Source organism: Mchenga conophoros, linkage group LG17 (assembly GCF_057382185.1).
Source record: "Mchenga conophoros isolate Kocher_MC1m ecotype Shallow Benthic linkage group LG17, M_conophoros_male_GT1.1, whole genome shotgun sequence".
NCBI lineage: Eukaryota > Metazoa > Chordata > Actinopteri > Cichliformes > Cichlidae > Mchenga > Mchenga conophoros.
Window position 1 is genome coordinate 11,141,345 of NC_140542.1, and position 17,730 is coordinate 11,159,074.

The 17,730-nt window shown below is 40.3% G+C and overlaps 1 long non-coding RNA gene across 1 annotated transcript; it reads right to left on the bottom strand.

Annotated features, from left to right (window-relative positions):
* Positions 1-15,486: 15,486 nt before the first annotated feature.
* LOC146555113 (uncharacterized) lies at positions 15,487-16,097 on the bottom strand. Its single transcript, XR_014889332.1, has 4 exons — positions 15,967-16,097; positions 15,813-15,875; positions 15,655-15,717; positions 15,487-15,538 (listed from the first exon to the last, which is right to left on the bottom strand). It is a non-coding gene; the product is annotated as an uncharacterized LOC146555113 (long non-coding RNA).
* Positions 16,098-17,730: the final 1,633 nt, after the last annotated feature.

Here is a 17,730-nt window from a genome sequence, read left to right on the forward strand (position 1 = left end):
CATATTAATTAAAGTTCGCTAGGTAGCTAATGTTTGTTGGTTTTCAAGGTTACTATAGTGTGACTCTAACAGTGATAGTTCAGTTTTGTTAACACATTCTGTTATGACATTAATCAAATAATGGGTTTGTTCCAGTCTAGTTTTAAACGATCCTTCACTGGGTTGCCGAGGAGACTGTAAAGGGGAAAATGTATTAAAATGCAGTTCCAAACTCCCTAACTGGAGTGAAACTGACTGATGCTGGAATCTTTCTTATGTCATTTGCCTGTGGAAGGGGTTTCGCATCAGTTGTAGTGATGGTAAATTTGATTCTTTTTACTGAATCGAGTTTGAATGAGTCACTCACCAAAGTGAATCGGTTTTTTGAGTCATTTGAGTCACTGAGTCAGTTGACCAGAGAGTGCAAAAAATGTACATTTTCACTTAAACTTAATTTGTTTCTCTAAACGACTATATTATAGAGCAAAAAAAAAGCAAAAAAAAAAAAAAGATTTCTAAAGGGAGCATTTATTTTATTTATTTTTATTTTATTATGTGTCAAATATATATTTTCTCATCTAAATGTCCACTGAGCTGTGTGCCAGAGTAATAGGCTCTGTTTTGAGTTTTGTTCAAGAAAGAATGACTTCATATAGGGAAAGATATATATCACATATGCAGGTCACCTTAAACTAGTTTTTTAATTAAGCAGCAAGGCAGAACAAAATCAGGTCTGTATCAAGACATGAGGACTAAACCCCAATTCAACCAGACCCAGAACTGATCCGGAATTATAACAGGACTACAACAGTTCAAAATCAGGACTACTTAGGACATAGGTGTCAACCTCTGGCTCACGGGCCAAATTAGGCCTGCAGCCTAATTACATTTGGCCTGCGAAGCCATACCAAATTATTATTAGAGCTGGCCTACTGGTATTATACAGCTAATATATATATTGTTTAGTATTAAGCTTTGCTTGTTCCATATTCAGTTTTTCAGCAAAACATGTTTGAGTCCATAACAAGAGATTCATTCTTAAATCTGGAGGAAGATTTTTTTTCAATAAATATTAATGTTAGCCCGCGACCTTGTTCCAGTTTTGAATTTTGGCCTACTGTGTATTTGAGTTTGACACCCCTGACTTAGGACTTAACCAAGACAGAACCAGAATCATAGACCTGCACTCAGGGCCGTTGCTAGCCATTTGGGTGCCCTAAGCACAAATGCTTTATGGTGCCCCCCCCCCGCCACTGAAAAAAAAAAAAAAAACCATTAATACTTTTGAATTTCTCAGTGGAATTTGTTTAATTAAATAACAACAAACATGACAGTTAAACAAATAAATAAGGTTAAAGGAGGTTAAAAATACTGTTACAAATAAATACTGAAACAAAAATTGAACATTGGAACAAGAACAAAGAGCCTGGCAATAATGTGTAATTTTTTTTATAAAAAAATAATATATATAATATAATAGTATTATTATTAATATATTTACAAATAGTTTCACAATAGAATTTAAATAAGAAACTTAAATAAGAAAAATAAGAATTTGAACACAAAAGCCACATTCCTTAAGTAACTATGTTAAACATTTTTACAATTCGTTGTCAGAGTATGCCCTAGACTCTAGGGCATACTCTGACAACCAGAAAATGCAGGCGTGGTGTGCCTCTCTAGGGCCTAGAGAGGCACACGCCTGCATTTTCTGGTTGCAAAATCAGCTATAAGGTCATCATATGATAGCTTCTGAGCCACGTCACCACTGATGCTGATAACAGCCAGACCACTTAAACGTTCCTGCCCCATTGATGAACGCAGGTACGTTTTAATGAGTTTGAGCTTTGAAAAGCTTCGCTCAGCAGAGGCAACTGTGACAGGCAGGGTCAGTGCAATACGCAGAGCAATCCACAGATTGGGATATACCTCTTGAAGCTGATTGTCATGTAAAAATGACAGCATTTCCAAAGCAGACGTCTGTGGTGGCAGCTGAGGAAGGTTGATGATTTCCTGCATCATCTCAGGTCCATCAATGTCAGCTACTCCCTTATCTGTCAGTGTCTTCTGTACTTCAGTGCAGTGTTTTTTTAAATCCTCCTTGGACATCCCATTCACTTTGCTGAAATCAAGCAGCACTCCATATTTCTCCTTCACTTGATTCATGGTCTCAAACCTCTCCTGTAGGGAGATTAAAGCAGAGTCCACAACACAATTGAAAAATGTGACCTCAAGCTTTTTAAGGGCATCATGGAGGGGCTCATCAACAGCTTCATATGCAAACTGCCTTTTTGTGCTCCTGAGCCTTTTCTCCTTCAACTGTGGTTCTATGTTCAGGGCCTCACAGAGTTCTTTGGCAGCTGACACAGCCTCATCAAACCCAGACTGTCTGTATTTAGAGAGGTTACTTTTGGCAGTGTCAATGAGCCTGACAGCAACATCGAGCTGCATGGAGCTGGACTGTAGTAACTTGTTCACCTGGTTTGTGATTGTAAGAAGTTCACACCACACGATGGAGCAAATCAAAAATCGAAATGAGGCTACTTCCTCAGCAAGCACTTGAGCCTCCACCTTTGCGACTGCATCACTTACAGCTTCTCTGGCCTCCAGGAGAGCATCCCTCACTTCTTTTGTCTGACTCCGGACAGCAGTTACACTTTGAAGCCTGCTTTCCCATCTAACGTCACTCCAAGATTTAAGTGTCAATTTCACATGTTTTGTTAAAATGGCCCATCGCTGGGTGGCACTGGAAAAGAAATTGAACAACTTCTGCAAATACCCAAAGTAGCCAGTTGCATCTGGAGAGGACTTGGCAGCATCAGCTATGACCAGATTCATCGTGTGAGCTCCACAAGGCACAAACAATGCTCTCGGGTTTAATTGTAGCAGTCTGGCCTGAACACCTTGCTTCTTCCCCTTCATGTTGGCCCCATTGTCATAGGCCTGTCCTTGACAGTTTTCAAATGGAATGCCAAGCTCCTTCAACTTGTCAAGGACAACATTGGACAGGTTAAGGCCAGTTGTTTGCTCCACATTTATATAGCCAAGAAAGTATTCTTTAATATCTGGTTGTGCTTGGAAACAAACAATGCGTACTATGACTGACATTTGTTCAGTGTGACTCACATCTGGAGTACAGTCAAGAATGATGGAGAAGTATTTTGCCAACTGGATTTGCTTCACAATGGCGCGGAATGTTTCTGAAGAGATAATCTGAATTAGTTCGTTCTGTGTCTCAGGGCTGAGGTAATGTGTGTGGGAACCTTCATCTTTTATGTTGGCCAAGTGATTTGCCATTACAAGGTCATATGTTGCCATAAGCTCTACTTCCTTCAAGAAGTTGCCATTGTCCGGCTCATAAAGACAGTCAGAAGAGCCCCTAAAAGACAAATTTCTGGAAGCCAGTGAGAGAGTTATTGAGAGTAATCGTTTGAGAATCTCTCGCCACTTTTTCCTTTCTGCCTCTAGTAAGGTCAACTCCTGTTGATCTATTGCCATGCTTTTCTTTAGCCGTGTGTCCAGTTCTCTCCACTTAAGCATGCACTGTATGTGGTCTTGGCTACACTCATGACCCCTCAAACGGTTGTTGATGTTCGACCAGTCACTGAAGCCCTCTGTACTCAGCTTTATATCCTTCACACTGAAAAGCTTACATGCAAAGCAGAACACAGCATTGTTCTGCGGTGAGTACACTAACCAGCTCCGGTGAACCTTTTCTCCATTGGGAAGAATTTTGAACTTAAGGCTAGTGTGAAATGCTCTTCCATCAGGCCCCTTTGGAAAATTAAAATCAGAGCTGACATTAAAAGGACCTCTCCGCACAATTTCAACACGATCAGCATCTACAATGTGAGCTGGCCAAAGAGCAGGATCGGTTGAAGGGTGCACACATGTCTCCACAGTGTCACTTTCTGATAGTCTCTCAGTGACAGGACTCTCAGTGGTACTTGTGTATGGAACTGTACCTGAACTGGTGGTTGATGGTTCTTGTTCTTCTTGGCTAGGGATTGTTGCAGGGTCTACAATGGCTGGTGGTTGATGTCCAGGGATGGCACTACTACTGGATGGTTCATCCTGTCCTTGAGATCCTCCTTGAACATATTTAAGCATTGACCCTGCATACAAGAGAAAATATTCAGGGATTTTACAGAAATACAATTTTGAATCTACAGTAGGCCTACGAAAGATTGCATTATAAGACTAATAAATTAAGTAAGTCACTGGTACATTTAAAAATTACTAACTATATTTTACATGTATAGATTTTCATAATGGCAAATGGCAATATAAACATGCTGTACATAATTTGATATAAATGCACAAGTAGGAAATCTATATTACTGGAAGATATAGGTTTCATATTACAGTTTCACCAACAGATGTCGCCCTTGATCTATGAACCTAAAGAAAGACGAGAACTATTTATGTGTTCAGACGTCAATGGCATAAATAAGATATGCGTCTTTATAGATATCCTGAAATGCAGCAACATACAAAGTAATCTTGTCTAATCTGATAATAATACTTGACTGCATCACTGACCTATCCCAAAGTTAAGGTTAATCAGTAGCATGCGTGACGTTAGCCAGCTAGCAACCTGAGGAGGGAAATGCTAGTCTCACGAATCACGATAACGTTAGCAATCGTGAGTCACGATTGCTAACGTTATCTGAAAACCGTCAATTGAGTGACCATGATGAGTTGCTTTTAGTAGTCCATTCTATATTCATATCCACAACGTAAACAAACTACCCAACATCAATCATTTGCAACATTTGTTAACACAGTATGAACACTGCTAACAGGAGCTATCACAGAGTTGACGGACATGAGCGTGCAAGCAAGGGCTACAATAATGAACTTTTTTTATTATTATTATTTAAACATTGCCTTACCGGCAAGCGACGCCTGAGTTTCATCACGCTTCCTCTTCTTCTTTCTTTTCTCCGCTCCCGACTTCTGTTGCCGTTTCGAGGCCATGTTCAAACAGGTGTTTACCAATTATAGAACAGACCACTGGGAGTGGGGGGGCACCAGGAGGAGACTGGAGACAGGGCACAAAGCAGATTCACCCCTTTTCTCGGGAAAATTGTTTTATGTTGCTTTTGTATTGTTTAACCATATTAATGCATATGATATTTATAGTATTAATATGGTTTACTTTTTTTTTTTACGACCCTGATTTTTTTGGTGCCCTACCGGCCATTTGGTGCCCTACGCAGTGTGCGTTATGTGCGTTTGCGGAGCTACGGCACTGCCTGCACTACACTTATTTTTTAATTCTACCAAAGTCCACTATTTAGATTGAGAAAAGTTTATATAATTATTTAGCCTTGTTGTGCAAACAAGTCTGCATAACTTAACCCTTTAAGACCTACCATAGAACCAAGTCCGCCAGAGCTTATATTATATTTTTACATGCTGTGGAGCCATTTTTGGGAGCATTTCAAGTTGCTATACATCAATACAACCATTATAGCCCAGATTTTAATAATATGTATTCATTAAGTGCATAGTAATTACATAAATTGCAAAAAAGTGCAATAAACTACAAAAAAATTGAAAATCGTTTTTGTTTTTTTAACATATATTTCTAGTTAGAGAAATTTAAGAGGCTCATCCCTCAAAACTGTAAATACAAAAAAGTTGCACAAACTAGTTTCCCACCACAGGAAATTTATTTTGAGTGTCTTCATAGTTTTATTTTTGAAATACACCAATTTTTATACACTGCAGGAAAAACGAAAATAAATATTATAGTGCAAATTTGCAAAATAACAGCATATGCATCAAAATAAACTATTTCCAGCAGTGCAATATGAGTCCTAAGCATCCCAGAAACGACACAGAAAGTCATAAACTCAAACATAACTTTTTAGAACACAAGTATAGGCTCATAAGGCCCCGATCGTAAAAAAACTACATTTCCGCAAAATGACGTCACTTCCGGTTTCGGGCAGGTCATGCGGTCATGTGATAGTTCGCGCTGATGGACGTAGGAAGTGTTACAAACAGCTGATCGGATCGGCGAAGCGTGTTTCTGGAATATCATGAGTAGTAATACGATGGCACCTGTCCAAGATGGCGGCCAACCAAACCGGTTTGACAACCGGTTTGACCGGTTTCGTGCGTGTGCGCATGCGCGTTCAGTAATACGATGGCACTAGTCCAAGATGGCGGCCAACCAAACCGATTTGACCAGTTTCGTGTGTGTGCGCATGCGCGTTCAGGTGTGGAAATACCACAGGGGATCAGAGGGGTTATATGAGTTTATGTGTTTTTAACGGGGTTTTAATTTAATCAAACCATAGGGTTTTTAATTAAACTATTTTTATCACTTAGGTGTATCGCAACATTCAGTTATGCATGTGTTCTTAAAAGCAATTCTTTGTTTCTTGTTTCATTCTTGGCGGAGTGGAAGCTGTTTTGGTTCACAGTGCGCCTTAACAAAGAGGGTGTGCTCTAGTCAAAAGTGTTGGTAATAGTGTTTTAATCACACTAATTTTCTAAATCTGACAATGTCTCAGCTTGCAGTGAGGCATGCATTTTATTTTATAAATGGCACAAATGGGAATTTCTTCTGAATGGGTGATGTCAGCATGTTCACAAGCGTTTCATTTAATCAAACCCCTAGTTTTAATTTAACTAGTTTTTACACATCTACTGGGGTTTCTTTCCAGGGTTGATGCGATCATTTTATTTAAAAATCGGGATTTCGGAATGTTGAACTAAGAGTGAGACAAAGCCAGCTAGTTTTTTAACACAGTAAATGTCACAAATAGCATTCAGTCCTTTAGAAAATAAATGCTATAAGCAGCCAGTATCGCTCTTTTCAAACTAATCGTCTTTTAAATACACTCATTTTGTGATTCCGGTGTCAACACCTTGCACCGATGCAAGCATTTTATTTATTTAAAAACGGATCAAACGGGCCATTTCTTCTGTAAGGGGTTTCATGGTTTCAGAGTAGTTTTTAACACAACAGATAGTCACAAATAACATTCAGCCCTTTAGAAAATAAACGCTACAGTGATACTTCTAAAACCAGTCGCCCAGACCCGCTCCAACTTTTCAACAGCTGGCTAATTGTTTGAATTTGTTCAGGATTGTAAAAGCCCACCGTGGGTATCACTAGTTGAGAGTACCATGCGAACAAGGGCCCAGCCTATTGTTTAAAGTGGCCGGTATTGGCTCTTTTTGTAATTCCTCGACAAGGTAAATGGGGCAGGTGTACCAGTCGGGTGGCGACCCCGCCTATTGTCTGAAGTATCGGCTCCTTTGTAATTCCTTGAGAAGACAAAAGCCCTGAAGGGTCTCATTTAAATTGATTGGAGACATACCTTTTCTTTTTGGAAACACCCACCCTATATAAAAAAAACACGCTCAGAGCCCGAAACCCTGAGCCATTTACGCCTCAAGATTCGCTGCAGAGCACACCATTTTCTTTGCGATCATCAACACTAACATCGTTCTTTATAACATGGCCATCGTAAACGGTAAGTAAAACAAAACCTATTATTGGATTTTTAAAAAGTGTTATGTTAACATATTATAGGATATTCAAACTATTTTTTTTCCCTAAAACAAAAGCTTAATTTTTAGGAGTTCGGGAGAACGGCCCAGGGCCCTTTTCTTTAGAAACGGGCGCTTTTACAGCTGGAACTAGTCCTCTAACAGGCACAAGGTGTGTACAGCATTACTGGGTTTTAAAACGTATGTATGTTTTAAACTAGCGATTGTTTTAAATTATGTAATAACGTTTTTGTTTGTTCCAGGGTTAACAAACTGAGCAGGAAAACATTCAGACACCGCGACCACAGAGCCCAACCTTACATCAGGTGTGTATACAACGGGATGTATAGTTGTGTATTATTTTTTCAAAAGAAAAAAAAATTAAAAAGAGGTTTAAACAATTACAAATGTTCTAAACTGACCGTTTTACACCTACAGAGCCACGCCAGAGAACCGGGTGTGTGGAGAAGCAGGACCATCCCGAATAACGCACACTACAAGGTAAGCATAGGCATATATAAATTAGATAAAAAGAGATAGAGAGGGAGACACGCTTATTCAGTTTGAAATGGGTACATATAAAATGTTTTAACACATGTCTATCTATCTTCACAGACTGCAGAACAGCACCCCTCCTCATAATGATCAGGACACCGTACGATTCCAGACGTTTTTGGAATGTTTAAGCAGTATCGACCTCCCAGAACAACAAAAACCTGGAGCTTTGTGCAACAGTGGAGAGTCAGAACAGATCTTCATCAGCGAACCTGCAACACCCCCGAGTGAGTGGCTACCTCGCGATTTCTCTGATGTTTTTGAGTACAGCATGTCAGATTTTGATCTAGTTCATATACCCACCACCCCAGAATGTGACAGAAATAGCATTGATTCACACATAGATTTCGAAGAAGGCGGCATAACAGACTCTCAAATATCACCGGCGTATGATGCTTACATGAAGCTTCCAGACGCTCAGCCTGCTGAACAGAGTCATATAGCTTCAATAGCTGATAAATTATGTTTGATTGAAGCTAGACTCAATCAATACCACCAAGAAGCACAGGTACAAAGGCAACAGTTTACCAAACTCATAAACAAAGTGTGTAGTACATTAGACAACATCTGCTATGTTCTATTTAAACCCAGATTCCTTTTATAGTTTGCAGTGAAATTTCTTAAACCATTGTTTAATGGGACAGAAGTACAAGTCACTCTTTACTAACACACTGTAGATAAGTTTATTGCTGAACGACACAGCTAGCAGTCCCACACACTCTTTAGATTTTTGAAGTTTTGTGTGTGATGGTTTTGCCTCTCACACCTTACCCCTTTCTCCCAGTATCACAACAGTATGACTCCCAAAGTACGACTCAGTAAACAAACAAGGACTCTAAACTCAGAACAGAAAGATACAGTTGAAAGATTAGTGATATCTTTTATGATGCGTAATAAACGACACCCTCTTCTTCTCTGTATTTATGTTGTTTGTGTGCGTGCGTGCGTGTGTGCGTGCGTGTGTGCGTGTGTGCGTGCGTGCGTGTGTGTGTGTGTGTGTGAATGCCTTAGAAGTCAAAGTATACATTAGCCATACTTACAAAAACATTTTTAATTTCATTTAGAACTGAGATTCTAAGTTGTAAGCAGAAATCGTATGCTCAACCAGGAGAATGTTTCCCCACTTTCACAATGCTGAGGCATCAAATCCATGATCCAACAGATGGTTTGTCACATGTGGGCGAGAAGGGCAAGCCAACCCTTACTTACACAACCTCACACACTATAGATTTTTAAAGCTCTTGTGTACAACGGTTTAGCTAAAGATATAACTTCTACTTTTGATAAAGATCACTCCCTCTGCATATTTCTTAAGAAATGAAGTGTCTTTACTGGGATATTTATTGTCAAACTATGCGATTTTCCAAATGTGTGTGGAGTAAAATGTTGTGACCAAGAATCATTCAGGATTAACAACACAAACTGTTTTGATAGCAGAAACAGTCTGTCTTATAGTTCCCATACTTTACCGCTAGTTTTACAAACACATTCTTCTTCATATCGGTTTAATTGGTTTTTTATGAAACTGATTTTTAATAGTACAACCAAGGTCTAACTTTTCCTAGCTCCCCAGTATAAATGCAAGAATTTTGCAGACTTTATTGAAACTGTCACAATTTAACACTCAATGCCATAAACAGAGTTGATCCATGTTTCTATGGACAGTGTTTCATACATCAACAGCTCTGAAAATCACTTTTAAAGTAATGTAGAACATGATCTCTCTCACTCTCAGCGTCTCTAAAAAACCCAGCAAACTGACAATCACCTCTAAACAAGGGGTCAGTTTATAGGCTTTTTGTTTGTTTGTTTGTTTTGTTTTTTATCAGCCGCAACACCATGTAATGCATGGATGTTAGACTCTTTCACCAGACCATGTTGCTAGCCCAACCACCAGGCTCAGGGTCTCTGAACTCTAACCCTGGCTCTGGCTGCCAAATGTGCCTCTGACCCTCTTGTGCCTGTTCACCACCAGACTAAGTTTGTACTCTCACCTACTAACATTATTTTATTACAGGGCAATATTCAGCTAGGTTACTACTTTGACTTTCTTACTTTGAGCACATTTCCGAGCCCATACATTATCAAACTTTTACTTGAGTATTTCTGACACCAGCTATACTTTTACTTAAGTAAAAAAAAAAAATGCCTGCACTATCGGTGTAAAGCTGTCTTTAATTCTTTAACAGTTCATGCAACAATTATAAATTAAACCTGCACCACAGCTAACTCTTTTTCATAACCAATAACAGGTGTATTTCTTAGATCTACAGAAACAGCCAAAACACTCTGCTTGTATAATGCCATATTCTCTCCCAGCGTACCCTTGTCTCACAACAGGGTGATTCCCAAAGTACGACTCAATAAACAGAGACTCTAAAACCAGAACAGAAAGATAAAATTGGAAGATCAAAGATTAAGGTTTGTGTTTTTATAGCACAAAGTAAACTGTCCCCTTGTCTTCTAGGCCTTGGCGTGCGTACCTTAGAAGTCAGATTATACGTTAGTCATACTTCCAAAAACATTTTGAATTCCATTTATAACTGTGATGTCAAGCTGATATCAGACATCTTGTGCTCACCAGGAGCATGTATCCCCAACTTCAAAACCTTAAGGTGTCAAATTCACAAACCCAACATGGGCTCATTCAACACAGGGGCCAGAAGTGCATGTCACCCTTTACTGACAAACTGTAAATAAGTTCAATACAGGGCAACGCGGCTAACAGCCTTGGAAACGCTTTACATGAAATAAAACTTTTTAGAAAACCCTTTACAAGAATAAATGTGATGAGCTGTTTTACCTGAATCAAATGTATTAGTTTGTTTACTTGAAATAAAATTTATTTTTGAAACCCCGTACATGAAGTAAAAAGTATCATGTTGCAAGTTCTGGCTTTAATATTTCCAGCTGATAAGGAGACGTTTTGCATTTCAAACGCTACATATCCTACCCGCCCTTTAAGATCATCCCACTTCAGGATCACGCCCCACCTTCTGTTATTTTAAAACAAGACCGCCGTCTCATTCCTCCAAAACCTTTTTTTTTTAAATCTCAAAACAGCGAGAAGGATGGACTCTGCACCCCTGCGTCACACTGAGGAGGAGGACAGTTCCTCGGACGAGGGCTCATTAGTACCTGACACGCCCGGTTACTATAGCCCCTTGGAGAAGCAGCAGCAGCAAGCCGTCGAGCTTGACGGTCGGGCATCTTCTTTATTTATCGATACCGTGAAAACAGCTGTGTATCACCTAGTCAACCTAGTAATCAACAAGTACCTCACTGACAAATGCAACGGCTGCAAGTTTGACCACCCCAGCCAGAGACAGCATGAGTGTCTGCAAGTGTTGGTGGATGACTTTTACGCTGAAAATTATTACAGCATCAGAAAAAGACTCCTCACCCCTCGCTTCATTCCTTCCATTCAACATCTGCTGATTGCCCGCAACATCAAAATGGACGACGTCAAAGTCCGCATGGTGGCGGAAACTCTCTTGCACGAACTGAAATCGGTAAGGAAAGTCTTTGACGCCATCGCCGAGGCATACCACAATCTGGTGGGGTTGGACGTGGTGAAAATCGGGCAGCTACGGTTGGTCACAGAGTGTTACAAAGGAGGCTGCTAATGTTTTCTCTGAAAGACTGATTCTTTCCAAAAAAACAAAAAACTTATTGTACCGTATCTTTCAAACAGCTACCCTGCTTATTTTTTCAAACATGCATCCAGATTTTTTCTTTCTTAAAACATGTAACCTGCATTTACCACATTTTTAAAAGCATGTATAATTTTTCAAACATGTATCCTACATTTAGTGCATTTTTAAAACATGTATCCTGATATGGCCACCCTTCCAAGGCCCTGACAAATTACCCGAATCACTATGGGATAAGGATGGCAGCCACTATATGACCAGCTTCTTAAGATAAGAAACATAAACTTTGTTAACGGTATACCCGAATCTCTTGCTGATGACACCCTTCTGCCTACAGAAAAGAACAATTTGTTAATTATAGACGATGTAATGAACGACGCAGCTGACAATTTAGAAGTACAAAATGTGTTTACAAAGTATGTGCATCATAGAGGAATTTGAGTTGTATATATCTAGTTCAGAATTTGTTTATTCAAGGAAAATCCAGTAGAACCATTTCCTTGAACACTAATTACCTAATATTGTTTAAAAATCCGAGAGATAAATATCAGGTTATGCTTTTAGGTAGGCAAATGTTTCCGGGTAATACTAAATATTTTATAGAAGCGTTTAATGATGCCACATCCACAACATACGGGTATCTTTTAATAGACTATAAAGCTAAGACCCCGGACTATTTAAGACTCAGAACAAATTTACTATCAGACTGTCCGGTTGTTTACATTCCAAAACAAAAATCAGCAAAGAGGTGAAAGGATGTCATCACGCATGCGGAGGAATCTGTCTCTGTTGGAGATGATATACAGGGCTCCTCCTACTCTACGCACTTCACTCTCGGGGTAGCATTTAACACAACCGTGGTGAAAACATCCTGCAAATTCATAAGCTGTATTACTTGTGGGGTCAAAACCGTCCACAAAATACGGTCCAACCCTCTGTTCGCCTCCTCTGAGAGCATGTTTTACCACTTTGTTGGTGGTGTGGGACACATATTGAAGCCATTCAATAGAGACGTTAGAAAACGTCTTGTTCTGCTCAACGTATGCCCCTTCATACGTGAGAGCGAGCGCGTCTCTAGGCAGAAACAGCGTTTTATACACACCCATACTAAATGCAGCCAGGGTGGTATACATGAATGGATCAACTTGAGTACAACCCAGTAGCGTGTCACGATAAATGATGCATGCTTTACGCAGGACATCAACATCGTTAACACAGTAACGCCTGAGTTCAGCCTGAAAATCAAAGGGATTCTGTGAGGCAACCTGGTACCATTCCATGAATCGCACCTTATCGCTTTCAGACATGTGCTCATAGCCGTAGAAGGAGGGGTCTGGGTACGGGCCCACATAACGCTCATTATCCCTCGTATTAAACCTGTGTGGGAAATGGCCCTTCTGCAGGTCTTGAAAACCTAAAGCAGAGGGTATTTTGGCAAGGCCCATGGGCAAAAAGCTGAACGAATCAATCCACCGCTGGTCATAGTCCCTGTCATGCATTAAAATCACACGGCTGCCGCTCATTATGACACTAGGTGTTATGCTCTGTCTGACAAAGTACTCGAGGAGTATGTAGTTATCAAAGCCAGATGCATTATGTGCTATGAAAGTGTACCCACGAAACCTTGGGCGTCTGTAATGCTGCACAAACGCCTCCACACACTTTAATGTATTAAATGTGAACTTATTGCCCTTCAGATCAGACGCACACACAAAGTTAGCCTCGTGTTTACCGTTGTGGTACCGCGTCTCAAAATCATATAAAATGTATTTATCGTTAGGCTTCTGTTTTTCAACAGGCTGTATGAAACACTGATGGTCGGAGTCTCCTGCTAATTTAGGTTCGCGGCAGTGCTCGCATCTAGGCTGCGCACATTTGTGTGGCAATTTCTTGGATTCTCTATATGTGGTGCCACAGTGCATGCAATGTTTCATATTATCACAGGGGATCATGTTGTGTTTTAATTCAGGTAATTTGTGTTGTTGGTAACAGTGTTGTGATTTGCAGATGCGGTTACAGTCGCTGCATTTCACTGTGGGTCCCCTGTGATGTTGACAGAGTGTGTAACATGTGTTACATCTATGTTTACAGCTGTGCTGTAATGGTGTATTATATATACTGTAACAGAAATTACACACATAGGATCCCCCCAAAAAAGCGGTCGGGTTTAAAATCAGGTGGTAATGTTGATTATGGAGATACATCATCAACGTGTTAGGGTTTGGCTCTTCATGTGTGTAAAAACATTCCAGGCGTTTACGCCCTTCTGTGTGGTAATAGATTACAATCTTAATGTTGAAGTGCTTCTCAAATTTACCGACATCAGAGAATGATACTTGCTGTGTGTCGCATAGACCTACTTCAGCATGCATCTGTTTAGCTGTAGCAAGTTTTTCATGCTCAGAGGATGATGAGTTTAATGAATGTGCTATGCATAGGGAGAAGCACAAATTGTTGTTTGTGTTGTTTGGTGTGTATAAATGTCTGCCTTTCTTTGAGAGAATCTCATCATAAGGTATGTGCGCCAGTCTTAAGCGAGACCCGCCACTACTGTTCTGAGCTACCGTGACAATAAACTCTAATTCATCATCACCGATAGATTCATCATTACTCTGCATAACTTGTGCAATTTGATCGAGAAACAGCTCCGGATCATACCGATCATCAGCGTTTAAAACAGCCTGAACGTCTGAAGCCAGCGAGGGGCCACGCAGGACCACGTTTAGAACACTGCCCTGTTGGGATCCCGCCACAGCTCTGTCTATCACATTGGCTAAGCACTCGCGCACTCGCGCCGGCACTTGTTCTGGATGATCGAGACTTATACCCCTAAAATCAAGGCGTTCACGCAATTCGCGAGCATTAAAATTAGGTATCTCTCTAATGTGTGACTGAGAGCGGCTGCCGGACCCAGACTGCACAACGGGCTCAATAACAACTGCAGTAGCTGCAGCAGAGGTGACCCGGCTAGATTGTGCATCAGACGCAAAATCACCAGCAGCACAAGCTATATGGTTAGCATCAGTAACAGCAACGGCCCGAGCAACACCTGCTGTACTATCACTATTATTAGCAACAATAGCCCCATCAGCAATAGCAGACGTAGGAACAGTCTGACAAGGATGTGTATCGGATGAGGCTGATGCAGGCACCCTATTAAGTCTAGCTATAATATCGTCTAATTTTTTATCTGTTTCTTCAGCCCACTGCATAAAAGTCTCTAAGTCAAAACATCTAACAGGAGTGGAGGTTCCGTTATTATGTTTAAATAATTTATTTGGAGGGTGCATGGTCTGGATTTTAAAAGTCAGGGACTTGAAATTTTGCTGCAGATGTTGTCTAATGTACTACACACTTTGTTTATGAGTTTGGTAAACTGTTGCCTTTGTACCTGTGCTTCTTGGTGGTATTGATTGAGTCTAGCTTCAATCAAACATAATTTATCAGCTATTGAAGCTATATGACTCTGTTCAGCAGGCTGAGCGTCTGGAAGCTTTATGTAAGCATCATACGCCGCTGATATTTGAGAGTCTGTTATGCCGCCTTCTTCGAAATCTATGTGTGAATCAATGCTATTTCTGACACATTCTGGGGTGGTGGGTATATGAACTAGATCAAAATCTGACATGCTGTACTCAAAAACATCAGAGAAATCGCGATGTAGCCACTCACTCGGAGGTGTTGCAGGTTCGCTGATGAAGATCGGTTCTGACTCTCCACTGCTGCACAAAGCTCCAGGTTTTTGTTGTTCTGGGAGGTCGATACTGCTTAAACATTCCAAAAACATCTGGAATCGTACGGTGTCCTGATCATTATGAGGAGGGGTGCTGTTCTGCAGTCTGTGAAGATAGATAGACATGTGTTAAAACATTTTATACATGTACCCATTTCAAACTGAATAAGTGTGTCTCCCTCTCTATCTCTTTTTAACTAATTTATATATGCCTATGCTTACCTTGTAGTGTGCGTTATTCGGGATGGTCCTGCTTCTCCACACACCCGGTTCTCTGGCGTGGCTCTGTAGGTGTAAAACGGTCAGTTTAGAACATTTGTAATTGTTTAAACCCCTTTAAAAAAAAAAATACACAACTATACATCCCGTTGTATACACACCTGATGTAAGGTTGGGCTCTGTGGTCGCGGTGTCTGAATGTTTTCCTGCTCAGTTTGTTAACCCTGGAACAAACAAAAACGTTATTACATAATTTAAAACAATCGCTAGTTTAAAACATACATACGTTTAAAAATCCAGTAATGCTGTACACACCTTGTGCCTGTTAGAGGACTAGTTCCAGCTGTAAAAGCGCCCGTTTCTAAAGAAAAGGGCCCTGGGCCGTTCTCCCGAACTCCTAAAAATTAAGCTTTTGTTTTAGGAAAAATAAAATAGTTTGAATATCCTATAATATGTTAACATAACACTTTTTAAAAATCCAATAATAGGTTTTGTTTTACTTACCGTTTACGATGGCCATGTTATAAAGAACGATGTTAGTGTTGATGATCGCAAAGAAAATGGTGTGCTCTGCAGCGAATCTTGAGGCGTAAATGGCTCAGGGTTTCGGGCTCTGAGCGTGTTTTTTTTATATAGGGTGGGTGTTTCCAAAAAGAAAAGGTATGTCGCCAATCAATTTAAATGAGACCCTTCAGGGCTTTTGTCTTCTCAAGGAATTACAAAGGAGCCGATACTTCAGACAATAGGCGGGGTCGCCACCCGACTGGTACACCTGCCCCATTTACCTTGTCGAGGAATTACAAAAAGAGCCAATACCGGCCACTTTAAACAATAGGCTGGGCCCTTGTTCGCATGGTACTCTCAACTAGTGATACCCGCGGTGGGCTTTTACAATCCTGAACAAATTCAAACAATTAGCCAGCTGTTGAAAAGTTGGAGCGAGTCTGGGTGACTGGTTTTAGAAGTATCACTGTAGCGTTTGCTGAATGTTATTTGTGACTATCTGTTGTGTTAAAAACTACTCTGAAACCATGAAACCCCTTACAGAAGAAATGGCCCGTTTGATCCGTTTTTAAATAAATAAAATGCTTGCATCGGTGCAAGGTGTTGACACCGGAATCACAAAATGAGTGTATTTAAAAGACGATTAGTTTGAAAAGAGCGATACTGGCTGCTTATAGCATTTATTTTCTAAAGGACTGAATGCTATTTGTGACATTTACTGTGTTAAAAAACTAGCTGGCTTTGTCTCACTCTTAGTTCAACATTCCGAAATCCCGATTTTTAAATAAAATGATCGCATCAACCCTGGAAAGAAACCCCAGTAGATGTGTAAAAACTAGTTAAATTAAAACTAGGGGTTTGATTAAATGAAACGCTTGTGAACATGCTGACATCACCCATTCAGAAGAAATTCCCCATTTGTGCCATTTATAAAATAAAATGCATGCCTCACTGCAAGCTGAGACATTGTCAGATTTAGAAAATTAGTGTGATTAAAACACTATTACCAACACTTTTGACTAGAGCACACCCTCTTTGTTAAGGCGCACTGTGAACCAAAACAGCTTCCACTCCGCCAAGAATGAAACAAGAAACAAAGAATTGCTTTTAAGAACACATGCATAACTGAATGTTGCGATACACCTAAGTGATAAAAATAGTTTAATTAAAAACCCTATGGTTTGATTAAATTAAAACCCCGTTAAAAACACATAAACTCATATAACCCCTCTGATCCCCTGTGGTATTTCCACACCTGAACGCGCATGCGCACACACACGAAACTGGTCAAATCGGTTTGGTTGGCCGCCATCTTGGACTAGTGCCATCGTATTACTGAACGCGCATGCGCACACGCACGAAACCGGTCAAACCGGTTGTCAAACCGGTTTGGTTGGCCGCCATCTTGGACAGGTGCCATCGTATTACTACTATCATGTTTTTGTTGCTGCAAGTGATTTTTATGCAGTTTTTGCAAAGCTATATGTGGAAGGAAACTGTGACCTAGGACAAGCTGATGGCATAAGATGTAAGTACAACTCCTCCGGTTTCATATGCAAAAAAAATTATTGCGCT